The sequence below is a fragment of the Chiloscyllium punctatum genome, chromosome 10 (genome assembly GCF_047496795.1).
Source record: "Chiloscyllium punctatum isolate Juve2018m chromosome 10, sChiPun1.3, whole genome shotgun sequence".
Taxonomy (NCBI): Eukaryota; Metazoa; Chordata; class Chondrichthyes; order Orectolobiformes; family Hemiscylliidae; genus Chiloscyllium; species Chiloscyllium punctatum.
In genome coordinates this window covers 50962766-50978079 of record NC_092748.1, presented here as the reverse complement: position 1 = coordinate 50978079, position 15314 = coordinate 50962766, and the positions used below count along the sequence as shown (strand labels likewise).

The window sequence follows — 15314 nt, the reverse complement described above, 5'->3', positions numbered from 1 at the left end:
TTTTTCATACACTGGCAAGAGAGAGAAATGAGGGCAATTCTCATATGAAATTCCAGGGTTCCATACAATGGGAGTGCTTCCAAAACTGGATGATATGAACATCTCAACGTGCATGTGGAAGAAGTGGAAACAATGTAAAATTAAACTGAATTGATGGCAAAAGGATTTAATACGAGATCTGTATTGCTGCAGTGTAACTTTGAGTTCACCTCTATATTTATTGCCCTATAACAGCAACAAAAGACACTGCAGTAATTATAGATAACACAAATGAAATTAGAATGACAGAAGATCTAACTTGGGATTATATTGCCATTTCATTATCATACTTACTGTGGAATACAGATCCTTTATTATGAGGTCCCATATGAATCGCTTTTAATCTTCCCTAATTCCAGCGCACAACTAAACTGTTCTCTCCTTTCAGATGAGGAATACATGGCAGCTGAAAGCAGCTGCAAGGACCATCAAAACGCAGGAAGCAAAATTGATTTCAGAGAAACAAGAAGTCAACTATGAATAAAATCACATCCATAGATTTCTATCAAATCAATACTTTGATTTTTTTAATTGGAGCACACTGACAATTCAGCAGATTTTCAAAATATATTGTTTACATGAACATTGATCGAATTGCTGCAGGGATTTGGGGGTGGGGGGTGGGGAAGAAACTTGCTGCACTGAACATGTAGTGAGGAAAGTGTAAATGTGTAAATGCAATCAATTCTGGGTTATTTGAATGATCTTCAAATTTGAGTTAATTCAGTTTCCTCTATCAGCTGCTTCAACCCTGTCTTTCAAATATACCGTTAGCACTTAACGGTTAATCTGTTTGAAGAATAGACAAGTGAAAGCAAGCAAAGAGGCACAAGACTGTCCAGAGATATTCTAATGAATTTGCTGAAAAACAATAGCCCTCCATCATCTGGACAAGCAAGACTAAATTTAGTTTAGGCAACTAAGTTGAAAAGCCATTGTACTTAAAAACAAAATAGCCTGCAACCAAAAAGACTGTAAAACGTTCGCAAAAAAAGTCAAAGTATATTACAGAATCACAGAAGTATGAAGGCACAGAATGATGTCATTCAGCCCAGCTTGTCTGCACCAACTCATTGGTGAGCATCATGACCTATGCCAATCCCCTGCTTTGTTTCTCTCCAAAGGCAATGGGGACAATCATCCAATGCCTTCTCGAATATAAAAACTTCCTACTGAACATGGAAGGTAGGCCCTGCAAAATTATTAGCAGGAGTAGGAGTAATTTTCAGCAGCTTGAAAAGTTGTCGTGAAGTTTGGTTTCTTATTTAAAATACTGTAGGATTAAACATGCGGGACAAATCAACTTTAGTTCACTTGGTTTGTACTTACAGAAACTAATCAGTGAAACTTCTCGCTGAAAATGCCACATTATGGGTTCTTTCAACAAGGATTCTTGAACTATCCAGATTACAGTCTTCACCACTTCTCAGCAAAATTCTTAGGCCTGTTCTAAAATTACATGGTACCAGAATAACTCCTGCTGGAGACAGCACAACAGTTTATGTAGCCAACTTATGCTTAGCTCTTTAATTTGATTTTTCCTTCTATTCAAATCACAACCAAATGGTACTGGAGAAATATTTTGAAAACAGTTATGGCTTTATTTGCAATACACTAAACATTTCTGGAAGAACTAACTTCTTTTTGAACATACTTCCAAAGTTGGTCAACAAACCACATTTCCAATCAACAGCTGCTAATCTGCTTTCTTTTCCACAAGTCAAATCACCCAAATCTCAGCAAGCCTCTCAATTTAAACTTTAAAGGTGGCTTCTTCCTCCTATCAATTATCTTAAATTGAAAAGTTTTAAATTTGGCTTTGCATAAATATTGTGCCTGAAATAAAGCATTCCCTTTTAACATAAAACTGAACTCACAGACTCCCATTTAGAAAAACAAAGAACCGCAACATGAATTGGTTTTACTTCAAAAACATAATTTATTTTTAAAGTACATAAAATAATCTTAAACTTTAACTATTATGTAAAGTACAATGCAGATAATTCTTCTAATTTAGTACATGGATCTCACTACACTTGCCCCTAAAGGGTAGATGTACAATATATAATTATACCTCTTGTCAGACATTCTTTGGTGCATTGAAACCAAGGAATTTTACATGGTTCCTTGCTCCTTCGGGTACTATGGCACGAGGACCTTTGTTCCCCATTAAGCCCGAGTGATGGTTGCTCCAAGTTACAGAGCATCCCTCACCATGTTATACTGGACCTTGGAGTCCATCAGTTGCATTAGAAAACCAGGAAGTTTCCGACAGATTAAAGTGTTCTGTCACTGGTTTTATGATTCCTTAGCAGCTGAGGTTCAGCTTTGCATGTGTCTCTGGGTACAGCTTGAACAACTACAACATCCTGCTCAGGATGACCCTCAACAAAAACAAAATCTCTTTCCAGACCTGATTTGCAAAGGTACATTGCAGAAGGCTGAGGGGATTAGTCAGTTCCTCAGTAGCACTGATGGCAATTTATGGAGCAGTGAGACTGCAAGGAAATAGGAAGGATCTGATTGGTTTGGCCTTTCTCACTACCAGCCAAGTTAGCCTTGGGTGCTTGTTTGAAAGTTATGGCATTCTGTCAAATGAAGGAGATAGTCTACTCATGAAGCCAGCTAACAGGATTGGCCATTGCCTTTTGTCATGGCAGCTCAGGCATATTCAGCACAGAATATTGGCAAGTGAGACTAGTTTAGCTTGGGAACAAGATTGACATGGACGAGTTGAACTGAAGGGTTTTTTCCCCACGCTGTATGACTCAATGATTCTATAACTCATGGTCAAAGATGATTTTGTGATTATATTTCCAGAAGAAATAGGTAGGACAATATTCTACAGAGAAGTGACCAGATCTGTCCTTTGCAACACTGTGGTCATGTAGAAGACTTGCACACAGTGACAACTGGCTCTTGCATACAGAGGATATATGAACAGTTTGATGCAGTTGCAAGCAGAGGTGATATTACTTGCTTTACATCAAAAGATTTCTGTATTGTACTTTTATCGATATGGTCCAGTTTTGATCCTCATATAAATGATTGATGACAACAGCACAGAAGTGGAGCATGGATGAGACCACTAACACTTAAGAGTGCACCTCCCCCTCAATGACCACCCTACATGGTCAGTTTCTGTTTCACCTTAGCTAAATGCTCCATCAAGGCTCATGGCTTGACCCTCCAAACCACATTCAGAAACCTTGACTTGATGGTGAAAGGGAGAAAGGATTGGTCAGTCCAGTCCCAATGAATATAGCCTCAGTCTTGCTGCAATTTTCTTCAACTCTGGAAATCTGTTAAATAGATGCTCCTCAGTTCTTGAACTTCAGGCAGCTGTATCACCAATATGGAGGGAGTATTTCACCTGAGTGTTTTTAATACTTGGAATCAAGACCTCTCTAATAAATGGGTCCTTCCTTGTGGGCTCAGCAGAAGATTTAATAGAAAACATAACAATGACATGAGATGACAGACTGACTTGCCTCCAGATTTATTCAATTTCCATCTATTGATTGAATATGTGCCATTGATGTTCAAGTAAGTAGATGGACCCAATTGCAGATTTCCTTCCAAACCCCATTTTTGGAGAGCACACAGCTATCATGTAGATGCATGCTATTCTGTTTTCTCCTGGTCCAGTCTGATTCAGGCATCTACCCACTGTCTCTCAAATGCAGGAGGCTATCAAAAATCTTCAGGTTGGGTAAAGAGCAGATCCTGATAATTATTCTGTTGGAAATGGCTAAGCTAGTTCATTTGCCAAATCTGCCACAGAATCTTCACCCAATTGCTGTTTATTCTCTCCTCTATTTAACGGAATTAAAAGCCAACTTTAAATCACTTTGTGCTCAGGCCATCTCAAATACCTCACAACCAATCCTAAACTTTTGAAATGAATTCAAAAAGAGCAACCACTTTGTACACAGCAAAGTTTCAGAATTAGCAAGAAAGAATGATTTAACCTATTCAAGTGTGATTGCCAGAATCCTGAGAAAACTCAGGTATACTTCTTCAAATAGTTCCGTGGAATATTTTACAATCACCTGAAAGAGTTAACAAGATCATTAATATTAATATCTTGCCCAAAGAAGCAACCTCTACTAAATGAAACATGAATGATTTCAACCTAGAATATGAGCTCAAGTTTCTGGAATGGGTCATGAATCATAATCTGCTCGCTCAAAGACTAAAATGCCTTTGTTTAAAATTCTGCAAACTATTAGCAGCATTTATGGATGTGGTCTTAAAATACTCTGAGATTCTGATGACATAGTTCTCTGATAGACCAGCAAAATGAAAATAGGCAAAGGTCATGTTTTGGTCAACATATTGTTATGATCCCAACTGAAGTTATTATTGGACATGCCAGATCCAAGCTGAAATCGAGCTTGCTAAATCATAATTTGTTTTTATTTTGGGTTTTAATGAAATGGCCTTTCCATGAAACATAAACACGCGATGCTGCAGATTCAGTTTTAACGATAACAGCATCACGTGTTTATGTTTCATGGAAAGGCCATTTCATTAAAACCCAAAATAAAAACAAATTATGATCTAGCAAGCTCGATTTCACAGAAGAAATTAAGCAAAAATAGAACTTAATTATTTATATATAATAGATTTACAAGCGAGTTTTGAGAAGATTTGTAGCTCAGGCTGAGGTTCCAGGTGGAGGTTTGCTCACTGAGCCGGAAGGTTTGTTTTCAGATGTTTCGTCACCATACTAGTTAACATCTTCAGTGAGCCAGAAGCTTAATCCAGAGGCTCACTGATGATGTTACCTAGTATGGTGACAAAATGTCTGAAATTGAACCTTCCAGCTCAGCAAGCAAATTCCATTAGTTATGACAGCATCCCATTACAATACTCAAAAACCAACCATAACTTCCTTCTCTTTCGCACATGTGGTTTGACTTAGTGATTGTGTAAATTCCTGGCTGTAAGAAGCTGATTGGCTTTTTCTTAATTTGGCTTAGAATAGAGATTAGACTCTTTCAGCTTCACATAACCCTCTTTAGGATGTTAACTGACTTCTGGACTGGAGCTTTTGAACTAAACTCCTTATACTGAATTAAATTCTTTCTTAACAGTCTTAAGTATCTTTTTCCTAAAGAGCAACTATGTCACATATCCAATTTCAGCGTAGACTTCTGCAAAACTCTGCAAACTGAGACTATAAATCTTTTCCCAAACTTTGAGTGCATCCTGTAAACTCAAATGCCGATTCCAGAATCTTCGACTGAATTGAACTGAATTTATTGTCATGTGTACCGAGGCACAGTGAAAAGCTTTGTATTTCAAGCAATCCAGGCAGATCACAGTTAAATAGCATAGATAAGTAAACAGCGGCAAAAACAAAACAAAAGGTACAAGTGAATGCTAAGAGTTTGTGAGTCCATTCAGTATTCTAACAACAGCAGGGTAGAAACTGTTTTGAAACCAGCTGGTGTGTGTGTTCAGGCTTCCATACTTTCTCTCTAATGGTAGGTGTTGGAGAAAAGCATTGCCAAGGTGGGATGGATTTTTGAAAATCTGGCGACCTTTCCTTGACAGCGGGCCTGGTAGATGGATTCTATAGATGGGAGGTTGACCTTTGTGATTGTCTGAGTGGAGTTCACCACTTTCTGTAACCATTTCCGATCTAGACTGGTGCAGTTGCCATACCAGGTAGTGATACATCCAGACAGAACGCTCTCGATGGCGCACCTATAAAAGTTGGCAAGGGTATTTGCCATCATGCCAAATTTCCTCAGCTGCCTGAAGAAGAGGAGACATTGTTCGGCCTTTGTAACCAGTGGGTTCACATGAAGAGTCCAAGAAGGCTTGTTGTGGATGACCACTCCCAGGAGATTGGCACTTTCCACTCGTTCCACTTCGGTGCTGTTATTGTGTGCGTGTGTGGGGAGGCGGGGGGGGGGGGTGCATGAATAACATCCTGCCGACAGTCAATAACGAGTTCCTTGGTTTTGCCAACATTGAGAGCTAGGGTGTTCTCAGAGCATCATTTTTCCGGGTCTTCCACTTCCTGTCTGTATTCTGTTTGGTCACCATATGAGATTTGACCGACTATGGTGGTGTCATCAGCGAACCTGTAAAATGGCATTAGTCTGGTATTTGGTGACGCAGTCATGGGAAGCTTAATATACTGCACCCTTTGTTTTGTTCACTTTAAAATATCTTAAAGTAAATAAAATTCTATCACTCTCCAGGGAGTGTATCTCTAATCCTGAGTTTTAAAATAAATCACTATGATTTCTGAAATAATTATAAGTTAATAATTAAATCCCTTCAGACATACAGAAAATCCATATGCCACTTGTACAAAAACTAAAATCTAAAATAATTAACATTTAAAAAGATACATTGCACACTCTACATCAAAATATTGTTCATAAAGTGAAAAAAATATCAATTTGTTATCTATCCCAAATGCTGCTAGACCTGCTGAGTTTTTTCTAACACTTTGTGCTTTTGGTTCGTGGTCAGCTACTGATGGGTGGAATTTCTAACCAAGTTTTTTAGACATTCACTTAAAATAAGATTCAAAAATGCCTTTTACATGAGTTGAATCATTTCAAAGTCTGATTTCAGAATGGTTTTGTTCCTTTTGTAAAAAAAATAATAATTTATCTAGTTTAGCAAATATCAGATTGAAGAAGATCAAGTTCAGATACATATCATATTCCAATAACAAAGCCATCTTTTAGATATGGGACTGGATGACCATATTTTCACTGTGGTGCAAAGGAGGCAAGAGGATTTAAATATAATGTCAGGAACTGATCCCAGAATACCCACCATAATTCCTGCCATATGAGACTTTTCTTTTATATAGTTTTTTTGCTGTATTGTAAATTTGATGTGATTTCATTAGTGATTGATAACAGGGCTTACCCCTGGTGAAGTACGTTGTTGGCCTATTGATCAGCATCGTGAGTGTGTCAAAAAATTCAAATTAGAATTCATTTGTCATTAGGAAAATTGTTCACAATTTACGGCTTTATGGTTATTGATGGTAATGAAAGGATATGTATGTCATTGAAGTGATCAGTGAAATAAAGATTTGGTGAGGAATTGTTTTGGAAGGTAGAGCATTTAGAAAGACATAATATGATAAAAGTTAAACATCACACAACACCAGGTTATAGTCCAACAGGTTTAATTGGAAGCACTAGCTCCATCACCTGATGAAGGAGCAGTGCTCCGAAAGCTAGTGCTTCCAATTAAACCTGTTGGACTATAAACTGGTGTTATGTGATGTTTAACTTTGTACACCCCAGTCCAGTACCAGCATCTCTAAATCATTATATGATCAAGCAGAGTCACATGGATTAATGAAAAGGAAACCATACCTGACACATTTAATGCAGCATGTTGATGAGATAATTAGCAGGATAGATAAAGGGGAAGCAGTAGATTTAATATTTTTGGATTCCCACAAAGCATTTGATAAGGTACCACATGTAAGGCTACTTTATAAGAGTCCATGGTATTCAGGGTAATACATTAACATAGAGAATAAAGGATTGGCTAATAGAAGACAGAGAACTGGGATAAAGGGGGCATTTATAGGAGGGTATCCTGTAACTACTGAGTGCTACAGGGATCAGTGCTGGGGTCACAATTATGTACAATATATATTCACAATCTGGATGACAGAATGAATATATTATTTTCACCAAGGCCTCGGGTGACACAAGTCAAAATGTGGGGTGCTGGAAAAGCACAGCCGATCAGGCAGCATCCAAAGAGCAGGAGAGTCGATGTTTCGAGCATAAGCTCTTCATCAGAGTAGACAAGATTAGGTAGGAAAGCAAGCAGTGAGGATGGCACAGTATCTACAAAGGGATGACAGGTTAAGATAATGGACAAAAAATTGGCAGATAAATATACTTTGGGACAAGAGGTTGTGTACTATGGCAGGAAGAATATGAGAGCTGAATGTTATTTAAATAGGGAAAGACTGCAGAAAGCTGCACCATAGAAGGATGAGGGAATCTTCATACATGAATCACAACAAACTAAAATTCAAGTTCAGCCAGCAATATGGAGAAGGCAAATGGACTATAGCCCTTTAGTTCAAAGGGAATGGAGTAAGAAGATAGGAAAGTCTAAGTAAAACTAATCAAGGTATAGTCATACCACAGCTGGAATACAGTGAGCTGTTTCAGTCTCCTAATCTATGGAAAGATTTATTGGCATTAGATGGAATCCAGAGAAGGCTGACCAGATTGATCCCAGGTATGGAGGGATTTTCTTCTGCAAAGAAGTTGGATATGTTGGGTTTGAATTCTTTGGAGTTTAGAAGAATGAGAAATGACATAATTGCAACATAAAAGATCCTTAGGGGGCTTGACAGGGTAGACGCAGAGAGATTGTTTCCCCTTGTGGGAGAGTCTAGGACCTGAAGGCACCATTTCAGACTCAGGGGTAAACCATGTACGACACACGAGAGGAAACATTCTTCTTTCAGATGGTAGTCAATCCATATAATTCTTTACCACAACGAACTATGAAGGCTGGGTTGTTAAGATATATTCTAGGCTGATATAGGTTTTAAATCATTCAGAGAAACTTGGGTTATGGGGATAAAGCCTGAAAGTAGGGTTGGGAAATGAATGGAGAGCAGATTCAACAGCCAATTGACCTACTGTTGCTCCGACCTCTTATATTCTAAATTCCAAGGATGCTGTGACACAAGGAAACATCGCTGCACCATATTAATATAACAATGCACTCTAATAAATATAATGGGAAATAGAACATATGATGCAGGTTTGAGGTGGGAAGGCAGTTGGAGCATAGCGTCACTCTTTTTTTGTATGTCACATGTTGGTCCTGAGCCAGAGTTCCACCTTTGCCAAGTTGGTGCACATGTTGTAACAGGGCCATATTGGAGTAGATAATAGGGTTGCATAGGTGCAGTCCCACAGCTAAGACCCGTCTGAAGGTCCCCTGGCATACTCAGAATAAACAGTGCTGGACCATCCTGATGTGCTGTGCTCTGCACAATTCAAGCAGGCAACAAAACATAGTGATAGTTGCTGAGGAGCCAGGGGAATGAGAGCAATCATCCAGGTAGAAAGATCAGGACATCAAACTAGAGGATGCCTTGGACGACAGAGTTGCATTGGGCGCAACAATGCAGAAAGGACCTGTTCAACACTCAGTACCGGTCAATGCTAGTTGGATGCAGAAGACCATCATGATCTGTCAAGGTCAACATGCAAGGTCAGTTGGCTTGCATTGTGGCTGTAGACTCAAACTTGTATTCATTTCCTTGGTATTTCCTTTCGCTGGCTCCCAACAAAAACTCCTGTTTGAACTGGTCCCAGTGATTGCCTGTATGTGATGTTCCCTTACTGGGCAGTGACAAGATGTGGATGACCACTGGGCACTAGGGAAAGAGTTTCATGTAGTCAGGGAAGATGTCTAAATTGGACATAGCTAAGGACAAATAAACTGTGACACCTTGTGGTTAAATGGCAGCATAGAGGAGAGAATGGAGTGTAATGTGTGACTGAGTGCCAACCATGCCACTATGTTCCATGATGTGCTATTATGCTGCCAGTGAGGGGTAACGCCAATTTGCCAATGCTTGTCCAGTCTCACAGTTGTCTCTCAAATATAGCACAGGTATAATGGATGCTGGTCTTTTGGCAGATATCCAGTGAATGGCAAGTTGTTCTGGGAAAAATCAGCTGTGAGGGACTTTGTAGGGGTGGTGTGGGTAGTTAATGAGCAGCATTTGGTTATGCTTCCTGATGAGAATCTCTCCTAAAAACTCAACACATATCACACTTAGCCAAAAAACAACTTTAAGATTCAGCTCATGTTTCCAGTTTTTTTCAAGGCACTAGGGAAAGGGTTTCATGTAAAAGGCAGCATTTGTCAGGGAGGCTTGGCCTCGTGGTATTATTGCTGAACTGTTAATCCAGAGACTCAGGTAATGTTCTGGGGGTGGTGCTGGAAAAGCACAGCCAGTCAGCCAGCATCTGAGGAGCAGGAGAATCGATGTTTTGAGCATAAGCTCTTCATCAGGATTTCACAATCTTCAACTCTGATCTCCAGCATCTGCAGTCCTCACTTTCTTCTGAAGGAAGCTGCCATCCTTACCCAGTCTGGCCTACATGTGACTCTAGACCCACAGCAATGTGATTGATTCTTAACTGCCCTCAGGGCAAATAGTGCTGGGAATAAGTGATGACTTAGTCAGTGATGCCCTCAACCCATGAATGATTTTTTTTTAAATTATGCTGTTCTATCAGAAGGTGAGGTGGATTAAATTGCCCTGTAATATCCAGGGATATGCAGGCTAATGGATCCTTTTCTCTAACACCTTGATAGGTTTAATGTAACTGACTTTATCTCCTGGACTGAAATATCTCACAGGTGTTTAATACCTTCTGGATTTGGTTGAGTTTAAACGAATCCGACTTTAAGTCCTTTTTCAGGGTTTATCACAACACTTTTGGTCTAGGACCTTTACAAACTCCATTTAAGTAATTTAGTTTCAAGGTGTTCTCCATTTCTCTGGAGCATCACTCTATACATGTATCTCCATGCAAGATCTTCACAGAACTGTCCAAACCGAAGTAAAGTTTAAACAAAAATCTCTCCATCTCAGCTGAAGGTATTTCCCCTTACCTTAAAACAAAATCCTAAATTAGAAATCTCTAACAGAAATTATAATACACACTTGTCTACATTGCTAAAGTTGTAAAATCCTAAAGAAAATAAAAACAATTAGGCTGCCAAATTAGCCCTCACAATTGCTTTAAAAGAAAATAACCATGGCTTCAGAAATACATAAAAATTAATTATCAACTTTAGATACACAGAAAACCTATAGGTTATTAATTTAAAATTCAAAACCTAAACTTAAATGATAATAAAATATACATGAATCATGGTCACTACTCCCAAAATGATCACTCATTGCTACTTTATCCACTAGCTCAGTTTCATGCCCTAAGACCAAACTTTGAATTGCTAAAGAATTTAATGTTCTCTTTGCCTTTCATGATGTTTGTATCCCAAATGATATTAGTGGAGTTGACTGTTATCACCCTATCATTTTGCACTGAGAAATTTGTCTATATAATTATTTTTATAATTCCCTCCCACTATTTGAGGGTTGATAGTGTACTCACAGTGCAGCTGTCCCTTTTTTTATTTGAGTTCAATTCACATATATTTAGTAAAACATCACTACTTACAGCTCTCATTGGTCATCTAACCAACAATATGCCAGCCCCACCATTTTTATCTCCCTCTTTATCCTACTTGTAAACTGTATATTCATGGATATTCAGCTTCCAATTTTGTCTCCTTAAGCCAAGTTTCAGTTATAGCAATTATATTACGTTACTCTGTGCTCTCAGTTCACATTTCTAATTTGCAATGCCCTAGCATTCACATATATACCTTAAAGATCACAAAATTCCTGCACTGTACTTTTTTTTTGTTCCTTCGAACAAAGTTAAAAATCACACAACATCGGGCTATAGTCCAACATGCTTATTTGGATGTGCTAGCTTTCGGAGCGCTGCTTCTTCATCAGGTGGTTGTCAAAACAGTACAGTGCAGGAATTTTGTGATCTTTAAGATATATCTGTGAACACTAGGACATTGCAAGGAGTGGCAGTCCAAAAGCTAGTGCTTCCAAATAAGTCTGTTGGACTATAACTTGGTGTTGTGTGATTTTTAACTTGGTCCGCCCCAGTCCAACAACAGCACCTCCAAGTCATTTGTTCCTGTGCATATTCTGGTTTTTCAGAGTCACTCAGTAATTTTCTACCTCCTCTTCTTGCTCTGAATTTGTCCTTCATTCCACAACACCCTGTCAATCTGTTTTAAAATCTTCGCAATAGCATCAGCAAATATCCCTGCTAGGATGGCTAATCTAGATGTTCATTTAAAATAGTTGACACAACAAGGAATAAGCACTCACATCCATCCCCACAGAGATGCAGCATGATGTGCTGTTGGAATGTTCTGTGATTCAGCTTTTTGAATGCAGGACCCCTCACTTTCCTACGTGAATGATTTGGCCCTCTACTCACATTTGCTGGCAGACATATTGTATTCAATATCTTAGGAAGGGTCAGGTGCAGGATCTGGCCATCCTGCAGAACCTCCTCAGTTAGGTTCAATGATTTGGAGGTGCCAGTTTAACCTCACACCTTCAATGTATTATCTGAGCTGACATGGCGTCTATTGTTAAAGTTCACTTGAGAATGTAACTTCAAAAAATGTTTTGGAATTTACATATGAAAGAACTGAAACCAACATGGTCATTCGAAAAGATGAGTGACTTAACAAACAATCCAGGCTTTTTTCAATATATTATTTCAGTTACATCACACTGTAAACTTTTGCTATAAATTCTGCGTCTACCAATCTTATGTTCCACAACCACCTGATGAAGGAGCAGTGCTCCGAAAACTAGTTCTTCCAAATAAACCTGTTGGACTATAACCTGATGTTGTGAGATTTTTAGCTAGGTTCAAGACAGTCTTGCTGGTACAGATTTCCCAGAGACTTCTTTATGTGATTCTTGAATAAAGCCAGTTAAATGGTTTGGTTGGTGATGATAAAACTGAAGCAGCAACAGTAAAATAATGCAGTTCACAATATGGTTCTAATTCAGTCCTCAACTTTCTTTCCTGTAGGCAAACAGCTCTGTGTCAATGTATTTCTTACTTTCACCTCTGCTGCTGCTCTCTCCGATAAAATTTTTCCTTCATATTGGTGCTATTTCCAATTCAAGGTTTCTCAGGATACACAGACCAATAATTATTATCACTCAAGAAAATTGCAATCAACTTTTTTACGATTAATACAAATTCTTAAAAATCCCTTACAAACATTCTTAAATAATACAGATTTGATGCACATCTAATAGAAATTACAAATTTTCCTGATAACACTGCTTCCGGGCCAGAGATGTCACAATCTACAATTCTTGATGTCTTCATGATAATTGCAATCAACTGTTAGTGCAGAACAGTCTGTTACACTGCCACAATTACACAAATCTGTTGAAATAATTGTTCAGTGGCATTTTATAAGACAACAGATTTAGAGTGTGGTAATTGAAATAACTCCACAGAGGCTGGTAACCTGTCACCAAGTTACCCTTTATTTACACATGAACAGCCCTCGACTTTAGTACTGCCTCTTCAGAGTCATCTATCAGAATGCCAGATTTCCTGATACTCCTCTTTTTAATCTGTCAGCAAGGGCTCCCTGATTGGACTATCACAGTCAGGGAACTCATATTCTATGATGTCCAGCTGGCTGACCTTGTTACAATCACTACAGTAATGGTTTTACATCATGATAGATAAACAATTAACAAATTGGTTATTTTTTCCATCGGCAGTAAAATGCTCAAGTGTTTTTCCATGTTTCAGAGTATTTTATTTTTTTCAGAACTAATATAAAGTTAAAGGAAATAACTGTCATGTAAAAGTAGTTTTACAAGAATTTTCATAGCTTGAAAATGTCATTAGTGGTATGTAAGTGTACTCAGAGGAAATACTATTCCCATTTTAAACATAAATGGCAGTGATGAATGAAGGACAACTTCATGAAAAATCAATTGCTCTCAAATGACAAGTTACCTTGTAAAGTAAATATAAAACTCCATTGTTCCATTTTTGAGAACTTTAAAATTATAGAAGTTCACCTCACTCTTGCCTACTTTGTCGGGAACCTCCTGCCTCCGATCCCTTCCTCTTCCATTTGAGGAGATTGTGATTGTTCACGAGGCTTAGATAAAGTTTCTTAATACTTAAGAAATTTAACTGTCAGTGAGACTTTTAGCAAAGTAAGATGACTGGTCTTGAACATTGCTAAAGACCTTCTGTAGCCACACCTATAATTTGTACTGGTGTTAATTATCGTGAAACATTCAGCATTGTTTTGGGGCGGGGGTGGTAATGTTACCTTCCTTCAAGCGCATGCTAAACTTAATTCTGGGTCAATGAGGTCCATGTGCTTCAATGCAAATTTCCAGTTCAGTCAAAACCGCCCCACGTCATACATTCAATACAAAAATGAAGGAAGCCATTTTTCAAGCACATGTTTACTCGCTGCAGAGCGGTCAAAACAGTCCCATTCCAGATAAAAGTTTTGAAGTAGGTCTGAAAATAATACCAGAGTTGAAGCTGGTTTTGCATGCTCATATTCCATAGTCAATTGCTTCAGACATAAACCATTCTCAGTATCATTCATATCCCATGAAACTAAATAAACAAAAATGATCAAGCTCCAAAAAAATCTGTGATGATTTTACCCAGAAATATGAGATGGCAACAAGTTTTTATTATTTGTTGTTGGCATAAAATCATAAAATGATTCTAATGCTGCAGTGAATCCCTTTCTGATTTTAAGGCTTTTTTCTTTCTAGATTTGGATGGAAAAAGCCAATTTCTAGAGTTAATTAAATATGAATTAAAATAGAACAAACATAATCCTGTGTCTTTCACATATCCTCTTGACAGATAGTGTTTCATTGTAGACAAGTCATATGTTGCTAGTTTTCAGGGATAGAATGTAACATATTATGACATGCAAACTGCCACATATCATCTCTCAACTTCAGCAATTTAACAGTCTACATCTAGGAAACTTGCTTTTTGTTAAATTACTTTCTTTTTATGCCACTTGCTTAAATTTCTTTGACAGGGTGGGTTTAGAAGTCTCTCATCACAGTTTTCACACAAAATATGCATGAAATTAAGTTCCCACAAGGTTGCATTTATTAATCTGCCTGAAAATAGCCAAACCAGTGCAAATCATTGAGGAATTTCAAGTACAGCAATATCGAATACAAGTTCAGTTTTGTCAATATTTTGCACTCGTTTAAGATTCATTGTGCTGGAAGCTAGCATTATCACAAAACTGGATTAGTGGTGCTGGAAGAGCACAGCAGTTCAGGCAGCAACCAAGTAGCTTCAAAATTGACGTTTCGGGCAATGAAGGGCTTTTGCCCGAAACGTCGATTTTGAAGCTACTTGGATGCTGCCTGAACTGTTGTGCTCTTCCAGCACCACTCATCCAGAATCTGGTTTCCAGCATCTGCAGTCATTGTTTTTACCGAGTTATAACAAAACTGACCAACTCAAATTACTCACCTTGGTGGGTGCTGTACAAGATGTCGCGAACACAAAAGGATTAGTCAACACTACAAGACAAACTCTGCTCGTAAGGATGTATAGAACTTTCCTAGTAGGAGGTGACCAGAATCATGACTAGTA

General features: G+C 38.3%; 1 protein-coding gene across 4 annotated transcripts in view; it reads right to left on the bottom strand.

Annotated features, from left to right (window-relative positions):
* Positions 1-15314, bottom strand: part of znf385b (zinc finger protein 385B) — a 435743-nt gene that overhangs the window by 259694 nt on the left and 160735 nt on the right. Inside the window, exon 1 of one of the 4 annotated variants that reach the window (XM_072579102.1) lies at positions 1369-1385. The exons of the other annotated variants lie outside the window; for them this stretch is intronic. The gene's annotated coding sequence lies outside the window, so the exon portion shown is untranslated. Of the gene's footprint in view, positions 1-1368; positions 1386-15314 lie in introns of those variants that run through there. 4 annotated transcript variants of the gene reach the window in all.